At 44.6% G+C, this 16,122-nt stretch overlaps 1 long non-coding RNA gene across 1 annotated transcript in view; it reads right to left on the reverse strand.

Annotated features, from left to right (window-relative positions):
* Positions 1-2,162: 2,162 nt before the first annotated feature.
* Positions 2,163-16,122, reverse strand: part of LOC120300877 — a 55,913-nt gene continuing 41,953 nt past the window's right edge. The window contains exon 3 of the long non-coding RNA XR_005554764.1: positions 2,163-2,317. This is a non-coding gene — a long non-coding RNA (uncharacterized LOC120300877). The remainder of the gene's footprint in view (positions 2,318-16,122) is intronic.

Below are 16,122 nucleotides of genomic sequence, written 5' to 3' on the forward strand. Positions count from 1 at the left end.
GCCTGAGCAGGGGGTTGGACTAGAAGACCTCCAAGGTCCCTTCCAACTCTATTATTATTATGGATCATCGCACAGTCAGCCAGATGTTCAGACTGGATTTGGCATTTTGTCTACCTATCGAGTCCTTACCCAGGACCTGGGATAGGCAGATGTGGATGTTTGATGGTATTACAGATATCGTCGCAGGATGGAAGCAGTTCCTAGTAAGGCCGCCTTTTGCAATTGACTAATGGCGAATTTGTCAATGCCGATGAAGGTGTTCAAGTGGTGCTCCAGTTGTTTTGGGATTGCACCCAAGGTGCCTATGACTATTGGTACTACCCTTGCTTGCTTTTGCCACAGTCTTTCTATTTCTATTTGTAGGTCTTTGTATTTTGTTAGGTCTTTGCATTTTCATTAATAATAATAATAATAATAATAATGTCAGTTTCACTGCGTTTCTGAAGCTATGTAGAGCTGCAGTACGGGCAGAAAAATCCAAAATTATAGCTAAAGGATTTAGGGCATAAGCAGCAACAGGGATTACCCTGGTTTCCACAGGAGAAAGGCAGAGAATCCAAATTTCAGAATTTTACCTGTTCTACATCTACAGCTAACCTGGTTATGTACAGCTAGTCGTCAAATCACGACCACAATTGAGCCCAACCTCTCGGTTGTTAAGTGAGAAATTTGTTCAGTGAATTTTGCCCTGTTTTACGACCTTCCTCGCAGCAGTTGTTCAATGAATCTCTGCAGGTGTTAAATTAGGAACGCGGTTGTTAAATGAGCCTGACTCCCCCGTTGACTTTGTTCGTCAGAAGATCTGCAAAAAGGGGATCACGTGACACCCCTCCCGGGACACTGCAACCGTCATAAATACGAGTCGGTTGCCAAGCGCCTCAATTTTGATCACGCGAGCATGGAGATGGTGCAACGGCGTCAGTGTGAGAAAAACGATCCTAATTCACTATTTTCAGTGCCATTTTAACTTTGAACTGTCACTGTGCAAAGTGTTGTAAGTCAAGGACTTACCTGCATTGTACAATAGAGAATAACATGAAGCCTCCTCCCCATTCAAAACCAACCAAGGTTAATGTTAACCAAGGTTAGCCCGCTCTGCAGCCGAAGCCATTCGTTGTTTAGCTGGTAGAGCTGAGTGCCTCCCTGGTTCATAGCAACTGTGACCGTCATAAATACGAGTCAGTTGCCAAGCTTCTGGATTTTGATCATGTAACCTTGGGGATGCTGCAACGGTCATAAGTGATTGTTCACTAGGACGCCGAGATCTCTCTCACAGTTACTACTATTGAGCATGGTGCCACCTATGCTGTACTTGTGCATTTGGTTTTTCTTGCCTAAATGTAGAACCTTGCTTTTTTCACCGCTGAATTTCATTTTGTTGGATAGTGCCCAGTGTTCAAGTCTGCCCAGATTCTTCTGTATCTGAAGCCTGTCTTCTGGAGTGTTGGCTATTCCTGCCAGCTTGGTGTCGTCTGCAAATTTGATGAGTTCCCCATCTATCCCCTCATCCAAATCGTTGATAACGCACCATCTCCTGATGATTGGCCCAAAGTCACCCAGCTGGCTTTCATGCCTAAGGCGGGACTAGAACTCACTGCCTCCTGGTGATTGGCCCAAAGTCATCCAGCTGGCTTTCATGCCTAAGGCAGGACTAGAACTCACCACCTCATGGTGACTGACCCAAAGTCACACATCTGGCTTTCATGCCTAAGGCAGGACTAGAACTCACCGTCTCCTGGCGATTAGCTGAAAATCACCCAGCTGCCTTTGCTGCCTAAAGTAAAACTAGAACTTACAGCTTCCTGCTTTCTACCCAGGTTCTTTAACCACTAAATCAAATTGTCTCTCGTTTTTACAAGCTTTGCCATCTGCCTGAGCAGGGGGTTGGACTTGATGACCTCCAAGATCCCTTCCAACTTGATTATTATTATCTTGGCGTTCTTGCCTTCCTTTCCTGCAGACCCCTCCCCTTGAAAAGAGTCCCCCAAAAGCCCCCCCCCGTGTCATCCTAGCCACAGGGAAATAATTGCTGCAAAGAAACCCCAAAGCTGCTTTCTGAACCTTATTCAGAAAACCAGAAGCCGTATTCACACAACATGCCCAGCGAGTTTTAATGCTGGTTGGGGGGGGGGGTTGGGGGTCTTTTCAGTGAGTTGGGTAAACTCAGCTCTTTGAGTAGGGCAAACCCTGAAAAACAGATCTGTTCGCCCTCCGGATTAAGTGCCTTGATTGAATACAGCTTGTGTGTCTGGACGTGACATCTCCATTTGAGACCTGCATCACATCATCCTCGGCCCAGGCGATGACGACTTGCCGCCTGCGTTCACAAAAAAACATCACAAAGGTCAAACCGAGCTGGAAAATCAGGAAAATGTTGCCTTCTAGGAAAAGAACTTCATTGAAATAATTACACCTTTCTTTGGCAGAGAAACACCAATTCTTGACCCACAATATCCTTAGTATTTAGACATAAAAAAGAATGCAGCACATCCAGATTCTCACCAGCTTTCACTACACTCTCTTTTGTGTATGTGTGTGAGGGTGTGTGTGGGGGGGGGCGGGGGAAATGGGCTTCAGGTTCTTAAATAGAAGTCTGTTGGGGTTGGAAAGTTACAAATTCACCCCACCGTTCAGCCCTCCCCAGCTCGGCCTTCAGTTGCTAACAGTAATTATTTTACGCACAGTCCTCGACTTACGACTGCAGTTGAGCAAGACGGACATTAAGTGAGTTTTGCCCCATTTTATGACACTCCTCGCCACATTTTGTTAAGTGAATCACTGCTGTTGTTAGTAACATGGCAACTGACGACATACGGTATAGGGCAGGGGTCTTCAAACTTGGCAACTTAGCCAGCCAGGGCTGGCTGAGGAATTCTGGGAGTTGAAGTCCACAAGTCATAAAAGGGCCAAGTTTGAAGAACCCTGGACTTCAACTCCCAGAATTCCTGAGGCAGCATGGGGGAACTATGGCCCCTTCATGACTTGCAGACTCCAACTCCCAGAATTCCTCAGCCAGCATGGGGGAACTATGGCCCCTTCATGACTTGCAGACTTCAGCGTGTCTGGCTGAGGAATTCTGTGAGTTGGTCAACTCTATTGTTGTTGTTGTTGTTGTTATTATTATTATTGACGGTCACAGCGTCCCCTGGGGCTCACGTGATCCCCTTTTGTGACCTTCTGACAAGCAAAGTCAGTGGGGAAGCCAGATTCACTTAACAACCGTGTTACTAACTTAACTGGTTCACTTAACGACTGTGGCAAGAAAGGTTGCAAAATGAGGCAAAATTCACTTCACAAATACCTCACTTAACGACAGAAGTTTGGGGCTCAATTGTGGTCGTAAGTCGGGGACTTACTTATAATTAACTTTTTTTTTTTAAAAAATGACTTGTAAACGAACAGATACAATAGTTAAACATTGTCTTGGTCTCAGCAGGACACAGGATATCTGCAGAATTAGAATTTCTGAATAGAATTTCCATTGCTAAGCCAGGCGGCTGTTAAGTGAATCACACCCGATTTTACCATTTTTTTTTTTTGCTACGATTAAACGAAACACCGCAGGTTCTAAATTAGTAATGCGGTCCTTAAGCGAATCCAGTTTTCCCCATTTGACTTGACCTGATTTTACTACTACCCGTAGTAGATTTCCTCCTGGAGCTTGGGTGGACATGTGCGGAAGGCAATTCCACGTTTCAAGTTCCTTCCGGTCTTCACAAAAATATATTTTTCAGGAAGCAGAGGAGGCGGTTTCCAACTCGTTACCCAGTGGAAAACTCGGCTGACATCCCTTCGCAAAGCAGGATGTGTGAAGCTAAACAAATTAAAACAGAGCGCATCCTAGGATGTGTGGAGGAGATACCTATCTCCTCTTTTGTGGAGGAGAGGAGGAATGCCATGTATAGCACCTCGCTCTGTAACAACGACCCTGTGAGGTGGGCTGGGCTGGGAGAAAGTACCCAAAGCCTCCTGGGGTGTTGCAGTTGTGATGATTAAAAACAATGTGGGACCTCCCATGGGGGGGGGGGGGGAAGAGAGGGCATTGCCCTATCTTTAGCAGGTTTTAAGTAAAGCCTTAAGGTTGTGCCTGGTTTCCGTTTCCGTTTTGGCCAATTTCCTGCCTCTAAACGGTGGAAACCGCAGAGGTTATTTTTGGCAACTGTGTCCAGAAAGCTGAAAATTGCAAAAGGGGGTGGCAGAGGCCACGGGCTCTGGTTGTGTGTGTGTGTGTGTGTGTGTGTGTGTGTGCATCTCATGCAATCTCCTTTTTTTGTGGCTATAAAATGCTTCAAACAGAAAGAACATCCCTTCCCAGTTTATTTTGTACCTGCCATCCCTAACCAGGCGCCCTCCGGCATGGGGGGGGGGGTGTCTCACAAGACATGGTGAGGGTTAAACCTGTTGAGCTTTTGGGTGACTTTGTACAGGTCCTCGACTTAACGACCACGATTGAGTTCGGAATTTCCGTTACTAAGTGAAACATTTCGTGTGGATTTTGCCCTGTTTTTACGACCTTTGTGCCACAGCGGTTAAGGGGAATCATTGCAGTTGTTCCGTTAGGAACGAGGTTGTGAAAGAGAATCTGGCTTCCCCCCATTAACTTGGCTCGTCAGAAGGTCTCATAAGGGGATCGCGTGACACCCTTTAGGATGGCAACCGTCATAAATACGAGTCGGTTGACAAGCGGCCAAATTTTGATCACGTGACACGGAGATGCTGGAACGGTTGTAAGTGTGAGAACTGGTCATGTCACTTTTTTTAGTGCTGTTCTTTTAGAGAGTCGTTGAGGCCACTTGGAGGTTTATCTGTGTCCTCAGGGCCACCTGAGTGGTGCAAATGGGTGTGGAGCCTTCTTGGGACTGCTGACAGGACTGTGTTGTATCCCAAAGCTGCTTTTTTTCAGTAGGCAACTGGACTTTCTTGCTTTTTCTTTGAAGATGTTTCGCTTCTCGTCCCAGAAGCTTCTTCAGCTCTGACTGGATGGTGGGGAATGAAAGGAGTTATACGCCTTGCAGACCGCTAGTCATTTGCCTTATTTTACAGGGTCATTGAGGCCACTTGGAGGTTTACCTCAGGGCCACCTGAGTGGTGCAAATGGGTGTAGAGCCTTCTTGGGACTGCTGAAAGGACTGTGTGGTAGACTGTAGGCCAGGGGTCTTCAAACCTGGCCCTTTTATGACTTGTGGACTTCAACTCCCAGAATTCTTCAGCCAGGCATGCTGGCTGAGGAATTCTGGGAGTTGAAGTCTACAAATCATAAAAGTGCCAAGTTTGAAGACCCCCCACGGTAGACAGTCCTTTCAGCAGTTCCAAGAAGGCTCAACACCCATTTGCACCACTCAGGTGACCCTGAGGTAAACCTCCAAGTGGCCTCAACGACTCTCTGAAAGAACACAAATGACCAGCGGTCTGCAAAGAGTATAATTCCTTCCATTCCCCACCATCCAGTCAGAGCTGAAGAAGCTTCTGGGATGAGAAGCGAAACGTCTTCAAAGAAAAAACAAGAAAATCCAGTTGCCTCCTGAAAAAAAGCACCTTTGGGACAAACCATGACCTGGGTGACTCGAGAATCTCCACAGACCTTTAAGAGCCAAATTGCCTCCAGGTAAAGATAGCCTTTGATTTACAACCAGAATTGTGATCAGAACGTTGTCCATCGCTAAGCGAGGTGGTCGTTAAATGAGTCACACCTTTTATCCCTTTTTTGCTGCAGTTGTGAAGTGAGTCACTCTGGCTGTTAAGTGAATCATGGCATCATTTAGCGAATATGGTTTCTCCCATGGACTGCTTGTCAAAAGCCCCCTGGGAAAGTCAGGAATGTATTTCTCTCTCTCTCTCTCTCTCTCTCTCTCTCTCTCTCTCTCTCTCTCTCCCTCCCTCCCTCCTTCCCTTCCTTTCCTTTCCTTCCTTCCTTCTTCCCTTCCTTCTTTCCCTCCCTCCCTCCCACCCTCTCTCAAACTCCTTCCTTCTTCTACCCTCACCCACCATCTATCTATCTATCTATCTATCTATCTATCTATCTATCTATCTATCTATCTATCTATCTTCCTTCCTTCCCTCAAACTCCTTCCTTCATTCTACTCTCACCCTGTACCTATCTGTCTGTCTATCTTCTTTCTTTCCTTCTTCCCTTCGTTCTTTCCTTCCTTTCTTCCCTCCCTCCCTCCCTCCCCTTCCTTCATTCTACCCTCACCCTCTATCTATCTATCTATTTATCTTCCTTCCTTCCTTCTTTCCTTCTTCCCTTCCTTCTTTCCCTCCCTCCCTCAAACTCCTTCCTTCCTTCTACCCTCACCCACCATCTATCTATCTATCTATCTATCTATCTATCTATCTATCTATCTATCTTCCTTTCCTTCCTTCCTTCCTTCCTTCCTTCCTTCCTTCCTTCCTTCCTTCCTTCCTTCCTTCCTTCCTTCTTTTCTTCCTTCCCTCCCTCCCTCCCTCCCTCCCTTCCTCAAACTCCTTCCTTCATTCTACCCTCACCCACTATCTATCTATCTATCTATCTATCTATCTATCTATCTATCTATCTATCTATCTATCTATCTATTTATGAGACTTATATACCGCTTTAAGTGCAAGCACTCTCTAAGCGGTGTACACCAGTAAGCAATGTATATATATATTTACATTGCCCCCAACAATCTGGGTCCTCATTTTACCTACCCCAGAAGGATGGAAGGCTGAGTCAACCTTGAGCCGGTGAGATTTGAACCGCTGACCTGCTGAACACAGTCTATCTATCTATCTATCTATCCATCCATCCATCCATCCATCCATCCATCCATCCAATTTATTAGATGCCCATCTGGCCACATGGTAACTTTGGATGGCTCACAATATTAGAAGATAAAACTGTAGAATGTATAATAATATAAATGCAATACTATAAGATCCCTTGCCGTCGCATGATATCAGGATGCTGCAACTGTAAATACATGCGGTTGCCAAACCAAATTTTGATCGCATGACCATGGAGATGCAGTGCTGGTCATAAACACGAGGGCCGGTTTAGAGAGCCTTTTTTTCCCCAGTGCCGTTGTAACTTCGAATGGTTGCTAAGCAAACGGTTGTAAATGGAGGACTATCTGCAAAAGCCCAGATCAGCAGGCAGCAGGTGCAGATTAACCCTCCGTTTGCTACACTGAGATTTATTATCTGTGTCAGAGGAGCACAGATTTGAATCCAAACATTGTCTGGTTTCCAAACTTAACAAACAAACCTGGTTTACGGCATCTGTTGCAACTCTCCTTTGCCGGCCGCCAGTCAAAAGCGTCGAATTTCGACATTGCAAATTCTGAAATCCAGCTTAGCAGCTTTGCATTGGCAGTTAGTAATAATAATACCAGCAGCCAGTAGATGGTTCCCAAGCAGCTGAGATTTCTACAAGTCTGGCCTGTGTTTTATCCTGCTGGAAAACTGCCAAAAGAGGTTAGGAAAGGAGGGGGGGGGGAGTGATTATTTATTTTTTTACTTTTTTTTTTGTTCCTTTTGAATTTCATGAGGTCAGGCCTGCCATATCACCCAGTGGATTAATGGGCTGCCTAAATGAGGAAGAAAATGGCAGCGGAGATAAAGCGAGAACGTGGCTCTAATTGAAATTCTTCTTTTCAACCCCCCCTTTTTTTTAAGCGGAGGCTTTCAACAGAACCGGCTGATTTTGCAATGTCGAATTCATAATCTGTCGATTCTTTTGAATCCAGCCTCAATTTTGAGGGGAAAAGAATCCGCTTCAGTCTGTTTGTGTGACATTGTTTGGTTTTTCTAACACGGTATCTCTCTTTTAGAGGCCCTGGACTCTCCCAAATAGTTTGGCCCAGGGAGGGTGGGAATTAGAGGCATTGTAGTCCAGGTTTCTTGGAGACATGTTTGGATTGCAGAACAGCCATGTTAGCCCGATCTGATAGACCCTTTTTGGATTAAGAAATTGTATTCAAAGAACGACGTGTTCTCAGTTGCAGCTCACTTCCTTCATTGGTGGCCTGCAGGTAGTCCTCGCTTAACGACAGTTCCAAGTTATGATGGGCCTCCCAAAGCTACTTAGGACCCGGTTCTGGAGTTCTATGAGCTGCACACACGCACACACCCGAACACCACACAAAGGCAAACACACCACGGCCGTGTGATCACATTTGGACACTTGGCAACCAGCTTATATTTAAGACCATTTGTGGCGTCGATTTTTGACTGTGATTTTTTCGTTCTGTTTTTTTGTTTTGTTTTGTTTTAGAGTGTTTACTTCTGGATTTTGGCAAAAAAAAAAAAAGCCCATTAAGTGAAACGGCTTCATTTAATGACCACCGCAAAAAAAAAAGTTCATTAAAACTGGGCAGATCTCATGGTGACTTTCTTAATGACTGCCCTCATTTCCAATGGTGTTTCTGGGTTTAATTCTCGTCATGTGTAGTGTATAAGCCGCTTTTTCTCAATCTCAGCAGTTTTAAGTTGTGGAGACTTCAATTCCCAGAATTCCTCTGTCAGCTCTCTCTCTCTCTCTCTCTCTCTCTCTCTCTCTCTCTCTCTCTCTCTCTCTCTCTCTCTCTCTGTGTGTGTGTGTGTGTGTGTGTCTGCAGCTATTAGAACTGAGGCAATTCTGGGAGTTGAAGTCCCCACAGGTTAAAACTGCTGAGTTAAGAAATAGTGGGATAAACCGATGTAGGATTGAAATCACGGTGAGGAGGGGGGACCAAGGAAGGGGAATATGGGTGGATTATGAAGATAACAAATTACAAATGAGACAGGTTACTATTACCTTACCAGTTACCAATACTAATGTATTAAAAAACCATGGTGCTTATTTCTGAGATGGCTTGAAACTTTTGGCGTTTGTATTTGAGTTTAACCGTTTTTGTTGGTTTTTTTTTTTTTTTGGCTCCATGGTACTGTTAAAATCCCACTTTCCTTCCTGGAGGATTGAAACGCATTGATATGCAGGCAGTCCTCGACTTGCGACGAGGATTGCTGCATTTTTTGGTTGCTAAGGGAGACATCTTGTGAGTTTTGCCCTGTTTTACGACCTTTCTTGCCACAATTGTTAAGTGAATCACTGCGGTTGACAAGTTAGTAACCTGGTTGTTGAGCAAATCTGGTTCCTCCGTTGACATTGCTTGCCACAGCCACGGTCATAAATATGAATCAGTGCCAAGCATCAGAATTTTGGTCACGTGACCATAGGGATGCTGCAATGGTCATAACTGTGAAATACAGTCATAAGTCACTTTTTTCCATGCCGTTGTAACTTTGAACGGTCACTACCCACGAACCGTGGTAAGTCGAGGACCCTCTCTGAAAAGGTGGCTTCTTTGTGTCTTTTTTATTTTCTGTTTTTCTTCATCTTTCTTTTTTCCTTCCCTTGCACTTTTTTGCTTTCCATCTTTGCGTTCCTTTTTTTTCCCCCCTTCCTTACTTCTTGCGACTTTGTATTAGTTTTTTTTTAACTTCCTTTTTTTCAAGTGTCAATAGAAATCCTGTTAAAAAAGAGAAATGTTCTGATGTGGCTTAGTGGTCCTTGAGTCCTATTGTCCCAACTTCCATCCGTTAAATTCTTTTGCACAAAGTTCGTCTTGTTGAGGATGGTGTGGGGGTCCCTCTGGGAGAAGAGCAAGAGAAGATGCTTTCCCCGAATACTTTCCCCGAATATATATATATATATATATATATATATATATATATATATATATATAGATATATATATATATATATAGCCTCCAAAAGAGACACCATACTTTCCCCGAATATATATATATATATATATATATATATATATATATATATATATATATATATATTGGGGTAGGCCCCACCCAGCCGGTCCACTTCTTCTGGGACCGAAGTTCTGCAGCTGCATTCGGACCTGCATTTTGCAGTCAGGCTTTTCCGGAAGGCCTAAGCAGCCGAGTACCGAGCTATGGATTCAATCCATAGTTTGGTCCTCGGCTGCAGCGGTCTTGCAGAACCGAGCTATGGATTGAATCCATAGGTCAGTTCTCGGCTGCAATGGCCTTCCGGAAAGGCCCGTGACTGAGAAATGGAGGCCTGGCTGCAGAAGAGGCCTGAGAAATGGACTAGTGAGGAGAGGCCTGGCTGCAAGGTAAGTGGGTGCAGGGCGGGTGGGGCAGCTCCACACACTGCCCACCCCCACCCTAGCTTGATTTTTAGGTGTCTGCCTCGCCCCCAAACTAGGGCTTATTTTGGGGGTACGGCTTATATTAGGCCCACCCCAAAAATCAAGCTAGGGCTTATTTTTGGAGTAGGCCTTACTTTTGGGAAAACACGGTATCACCCCAAAATTATTTATTTTCTGGTAACTGGAGTTTGCAACTGATGTTCACATAACATGCTTAGCAGGGGTTGGCACAACATACCCAAATCACCCATTTTCTGTGACTTAAGAGATAGTCCTCGAATTACGATGGGTCATTTAGCGACCATTTGAAGTTACAACGTATTTGGAAAAGCTTTTCCGACAAATCACCTGGTCATGTGAACACATTCCGGGTGCTTAGCAAGATAGCTACATTTACAGACGTTTGCAGCGTGCCCGTGGTCACGTGACCAGGTTTTAAGGCTGGTTTTGCTGAAAACTAGCGCCTACTTCCGGTTTTCGGCAAAACCGTGCCATAGCGAACCGTGGGCTTGCTTAACGACCACGGTGTTCATTTAACAGCTGCAGCGCTTGTTGTATGACCACCCGCATTTGTTCAATGACTGCTACAAAAAAAAAAACCATCATACATATTTTATAACCATTAGGACCCGTGCTTGTAATGGGCAGGCTTCATGATGGTCATAACTTGAGGACTAACTTGGTCGTAACTCGAGGACTCTTATTCTGTAATTATTCTGACTACTTGTAATACCTTGAACCTTAATAAACTAATGAAACTGACTGGGCATAATATCCTAGGATACACATACACTCACACATATATGTAAATGTCCATCCCTAACCATGATGATGCCAAAGTGCTGAAACATGCAATGTGATGTCATAATGCAAGTCAGAAAAGGTGGAGCTTGTATGGTGACATCACACGCAATTAGTAAGGGGCAGAGTTTTTGTGGCAATGCATAGACACATTTTATCATTGTCCGCTTCTCTCCGATTAATGGTTATTTTGAACATTGGATACATATTAAACAAATCCATCCTTTGCATTAAATTTTATTTAATAATTGGTTAAATTGCTGGGATTTCTGAAAAAATATACAATCACAGATGCAGTTTGTAGATGAAAATAGATTTTTTTTTTTAAAAAAAGCCACTTGAATTCATTGTTTTCCTTCGAAAGAGATGCATGTTAAGACACTCCATCCCCTTAAACCAAACTAGAACTAACGGGAAACTTCCTTACAGTGAGAACAATTAACCAGTGGAACAGCTTGCCACCAGAAGTTTTGCATGCTCCAACATTGGAGGTTTTAAAGAAGAGATTGGACAACCATTTGTCTGAAACAGTGTAGGGTCTCCTGCTTGAGCAGGGGGCTGGACTAGAAGACCTCCAAGGCCCCTTTCAGCTCTATTATTCTGTTATTCTTTTATTGGATTTATCTCCTGCCATAATCCAGCAATTCAAACAGAGAGTGGATTCACACAATCCATTTCATATGGTTCCTAATTAGCCCATGTTTTTAATCTGGCAGGACTGGATTCACACAACACACCAAATTGCAAGGAAGCTCGGTTAGCGGCAAGCAGGCGTTGCCTGTTGCGCAAGTAAATCTGCTTGCTTTCCCACCAAAACTCCTACCGGTAAGTCAGCCAAGCACGGTTTCTGCCTGCTCAATTTGCTAAATCTGGTTAATGTTAACCTCAGGCTATTTCGTGACTCATCCTGTCAAATCCTAAAAATGTGCAAACCCTCCAAAAGGGTTAATTTAAATAACCGGGTTAAGTGCAGGCTATAAACGCGTTCAAGTCCTTTTTAATTTGGCGGGGCCAATTATAGAAATGCAATCCAGCTTTGCTCGGGAGGGCAGAAAAACAGGTTTCGAAGTCCTTCCGCCAAGAGAAATAGAATTTAATACCCTGCCGCAAAAAAAAATCAGGCTTAGCATGACCAAAGTAAATTATGCTTCTCAAAATGGTTGTTCTCCGTGGGCCGCATTTCGATTCACCTGCTCCATTGCAAATCTTAATTAGGCTCGCATCCTAAATTGCAAAAAATAGAATTGACAGATAGTCCTCAACTTACGACAGCTCCCTTAGTGACCATTCAGTTACAACAGCTCTGAAAAAAGGGACTTGTGACCATTTTTCACTTGCAATCATTGCCCCCTCTCCATGGTCACGTGATCAGAATTCAGATACTTGGCAACTGACTCATATTTATGACGGTCATAGTGTCCTGGAGTTGTGTGATCCCCTTTGGTGACCTTCTGACAAGACAAGTCAACTCACTTAACCACCGTGTTACTAACTTAAGCAATGATTCCCTTAGCAGCTGTGGTAAGAAAGGCCATAAAATGGGGCAAAACTCACTTTAGTGTCTCACTTAGCAACAAAAATTTTGGGTTCTATTGTGGGCATAAGTCGAGAACTACCGATATTTCTTTGCAGCAACAGTGCAAAGGATTGGGCGGGCAATAAAAAGGCAGAGGGGGAATGCCTTTTGCAAGAACCCAAGCGTGCAATCGATAAAACCCGCATTTATTTATGGAAAGAGCTTTTTTCGTTATTTTAAAATCGCCATAAATTTGATTAACTTTAGGGTTTTAGGTGAAAGCCCGCCGAGGCCGCAAGTCTTGGGGCCACGACGCATGCGCCGCCCGCCGCCCTTTGTTCTTGCCCGCGCTGACGTCGGGGCCTCCATGATGTGCAGCTTTTGGCGGGAAGCGGCTGGAGAGAGCCGCGAAATGGCGGCCGCGGGGGGGGCGTGGCCGGGGAAAGAAGACGGGCGGGAGGAGAAAGGCGCGAAGGCGGGGCCAGGAGGGGACCGGCGCACAAAGAGCTGGAGGGAAAACCCGGAACGCGGATTATTAGCGCGGAGCGGAGCTTTTATTTTTTCCATGCCATGCGGGTTTTGACTGGGCGGAGAGGAGGCTGAAAGTCCTTATTTGGGGGTTTGTTAACGCGGGCTGAGGAACAGTTGCAGCAAGGAGGGTGCAAAACAGCAATGGGCGAGCACGCTCCTCTGCATTGGTTAATCGTGGCAGGTAAAGTGGAGCCTCCAGCTTCAGGGGCACTCTATCTGAAATCGCAAACCGTTCCAGATGCAGCACAAAGGGTCTCCAGAGCGCTCTTAAAAAAAAAAAAAACATTTTGCAGCTCTCAAATTCGGAAGAACTAGCCTTAATTCTGCTGTTAACAGTAAATTGCGCGGTCTCCTTTTCAAAAACCAGATTTCAAACAGCCGAAGAGCCGAGCTCAGACTGAAATGGGATGCAAACTGCGCACTCTTCTGCAGAGGAAAGAAACGTTTGTCCTGCTGTAAAATTCAGCACGCAGAAATTTAAAAAGGAGCAAAATTAAGCGGGTTCAGACAGCTGAGGGGATTCCCCTGTTTTCTGACTGCACACAAACCCAAACCAAGGTTTAATCGAATGGCAAGGTTTTAATCAAGGAGAGAAGCAACCTAGAACTAAGGAGAAACTTCCTAACAGTTAGAACAATTAACCAGTGGAACAACCTGCCTCCAGAAGCTCTGAATGCTCCAACACTGGAAGGTTTTAAGAAGAGACTGGACAGCCATTTGTCTGAAATGGTATAGGGTTTCCTGTCTGAGCAGGGGGTTGGACTAGATGACCTCCAAGGTCCCTTTCAACGTAATTATTATGTTGGCCAATGCATCACGGGTTTTTTTTTATTGACCCGGCATGGCAGGATTATGTGAATGCAGTCATTGAAGCTGCAAGGAAGGCCGTATTTAAGCCCTAATGGAACTCAAAGGTTTTAATTGAAGGTGCCAGGCCAGAAGGAAAAAGGACCACAAACCTTTTGAAATTATGGTTTATTCACTGTCCTTAACATACTGCAAGCTAGAGGAGTTTCTTGAGGGTTGACCAAAAAAATAAATAAAATTATAAACCCCCGATGCTAAAAGCAATTAAACCAGTAACACCAGTGGAATTACTGTTTCAGAACAAACAGCTTAAAATCAGCCCTTTGGATCTGCAAGGCTTCCGCTGTGGTTGCGCAGCAAAGCTTAACCAATTAGGAGAAAGACATCCTGGCCGGTGTATTTATTTAAAGTCAGCCAGTGGATGATAATCATGATCAAAGGGTGGATTATTTGCATTTGTTTAATGTAATGAAAGAGTAGCCTTTGGAGACTTGCTGGAAAAGAGGCAGGGCTGAGGGCAGGAAAGACTTGAGGCAGGAGAGAAAAAGAAAAAAGCAAAAATTAAAAATTGTAATTAAAAGGGCAGAACAAGCAGGGCCTTGTGGAGTTGTTAAAAATATCAAGGAGTGAACGCCACAGGGTAATCAACGCTCCATCCGTTCTTATGGGCAATGAATACAGGCTTAACAACAGTTTGTTTAGTAATAATAATAATAAAGTTGGGACCTTAGAGGTCATCTAGTCCAGCCCCCTGCTCAGGCAGGAAATAGTGATTATTTGAAGTACAATGCTGAAAAAAATGACTTATGACCATTTTTCACACTTATGGCCATTGCATCACCCCCAAAGTCATGTGATTTACATTCGGATGCTTGACAACTGACTCACATTTATGACGGTTGCAGTTTCCCAAGGTCACGTGATCCCCTTTTCAAGCCTCCTGACAAGCAAAGTCCATGGAGAAGCCAGATTCACTTACCAACCATGTTACTAACTTGGAATATAGTTAATCAGAATAAAGGTGGAAGGGACCTTGGACGTCTTCTAGTCCAGCCCCCTGCTCAAGCAGGAGACCCTGTACCACTTCAGATAAGTTTTAAATTTCAGATAACTTAGAAACTGCAGTGGTTCACTTAACGAACGTGGCAAGGAAAGTCGTAAAATGGGCAAAGCTCACTTAACAGAATTCTCACTTAGCAGCCTAAATTTTGGGCTCAATTGTCGTAAGTTGAGGAATACTTGTACAAAAATGGGTGGAGCTTGAATTCTCCACAGCCACCATTTTGATTTTTTCTGACCACACCTTGACAGTGTTTCAAAGGAAAGGCTATAAAGCAGGGGTCTTCAAACTTGGCCCTTTTATGACTTGTGGACTTCAACTCCCAGAATTCCTCAGCCAGTCATGCTGAGGGGAAAGGGAGAGGCTTCCAAGCCAAGCCATGCTGGCTCAGGAATTCTGGGAGTTGAAGTCCAGAAGTCATGAAGGGGCCATAGTTCCCCCATACTGGCTCAGGAATTCTGGGAGTTGAAGTCCACGAGTCATGAAGGGGCCATAATTCCCCCATACTGGCTCAGGAATTCTGGGAGTTGAAGTCCAGAAGTCATGAAGGGGCCATAGTTCCCCCATGCTGGCTCAGAAATTCTGGGAGTTGAAGTCATGAAGGGGCCATAGTTCCCCCATGCTGGCTCAGGAATTCTGGGAGTTGAAGTCCGTGAGTCATGAAGGGGTCAAAGTTTCCCCCATGCTGGCTCAGGAATTCTGGGAGTTGAAATCGGCAAGTCATGAAGGGGCCATAGTTCCCCCATGCTGGCTTAGGAATTCTGGGATTTGAAGTCCACGAGTCACAAAGGGGCCATAGTTCCCCCACGCTGGCTGAGGAATTCTGGGAGTTGAAGTCCGCAAGTCATGAAGGGGCCAAGTTTGAAGACCCCTGCTATAAATAATCACAGATTTCTGTACTGGAATTAGCCGACAGTCGAGTTGCATGTTGGTGCTGGCTAAAAAGGGAAAGAAAGCTGGCCTTCGTGTCACAGTGGTGTGGAAACATCGCAGCCCTGAGACGCAGGTTTGTTGAGAGGGACATTTTGGTGGTGATTTCATGGCACGTGGGTCATTACTGCAAATGCGGCAGTTGCATTTGCAATTGTTAAAATATTAATTGTCCTCTGGTGGTTTACAATAATAAAAAAAAGAGACAGAATCTAATTTTGCTTTCCCACATGCCCAAAATGCATTATAATAGAAGACTAGTTCAGTAGCAAGAGTGAGATTTTATATTATTTTTATTCCCCATAAAAAATAAATAAATAACAGAATAACAGAGTTGGAAGGGACCTT

The sequence above is a fragment of the Crotalus tigris genome, unplaced genomic scaffold (genome assembly GCF_016545835.1).
Source record: "Crotalus tigris isolate CLP2741 ecotype Arizona unplaced genomic scaffold, ASM1654583v1 scf7180000024361.1375286210:1436186, whole genome shotgun sequence".
Taxonomy (NCBI): Eukaryota; Metazoa; Chordata; class Lepidosauria; order Squamata; family Viperidae; genus Crotalus; species Crotalus tigris.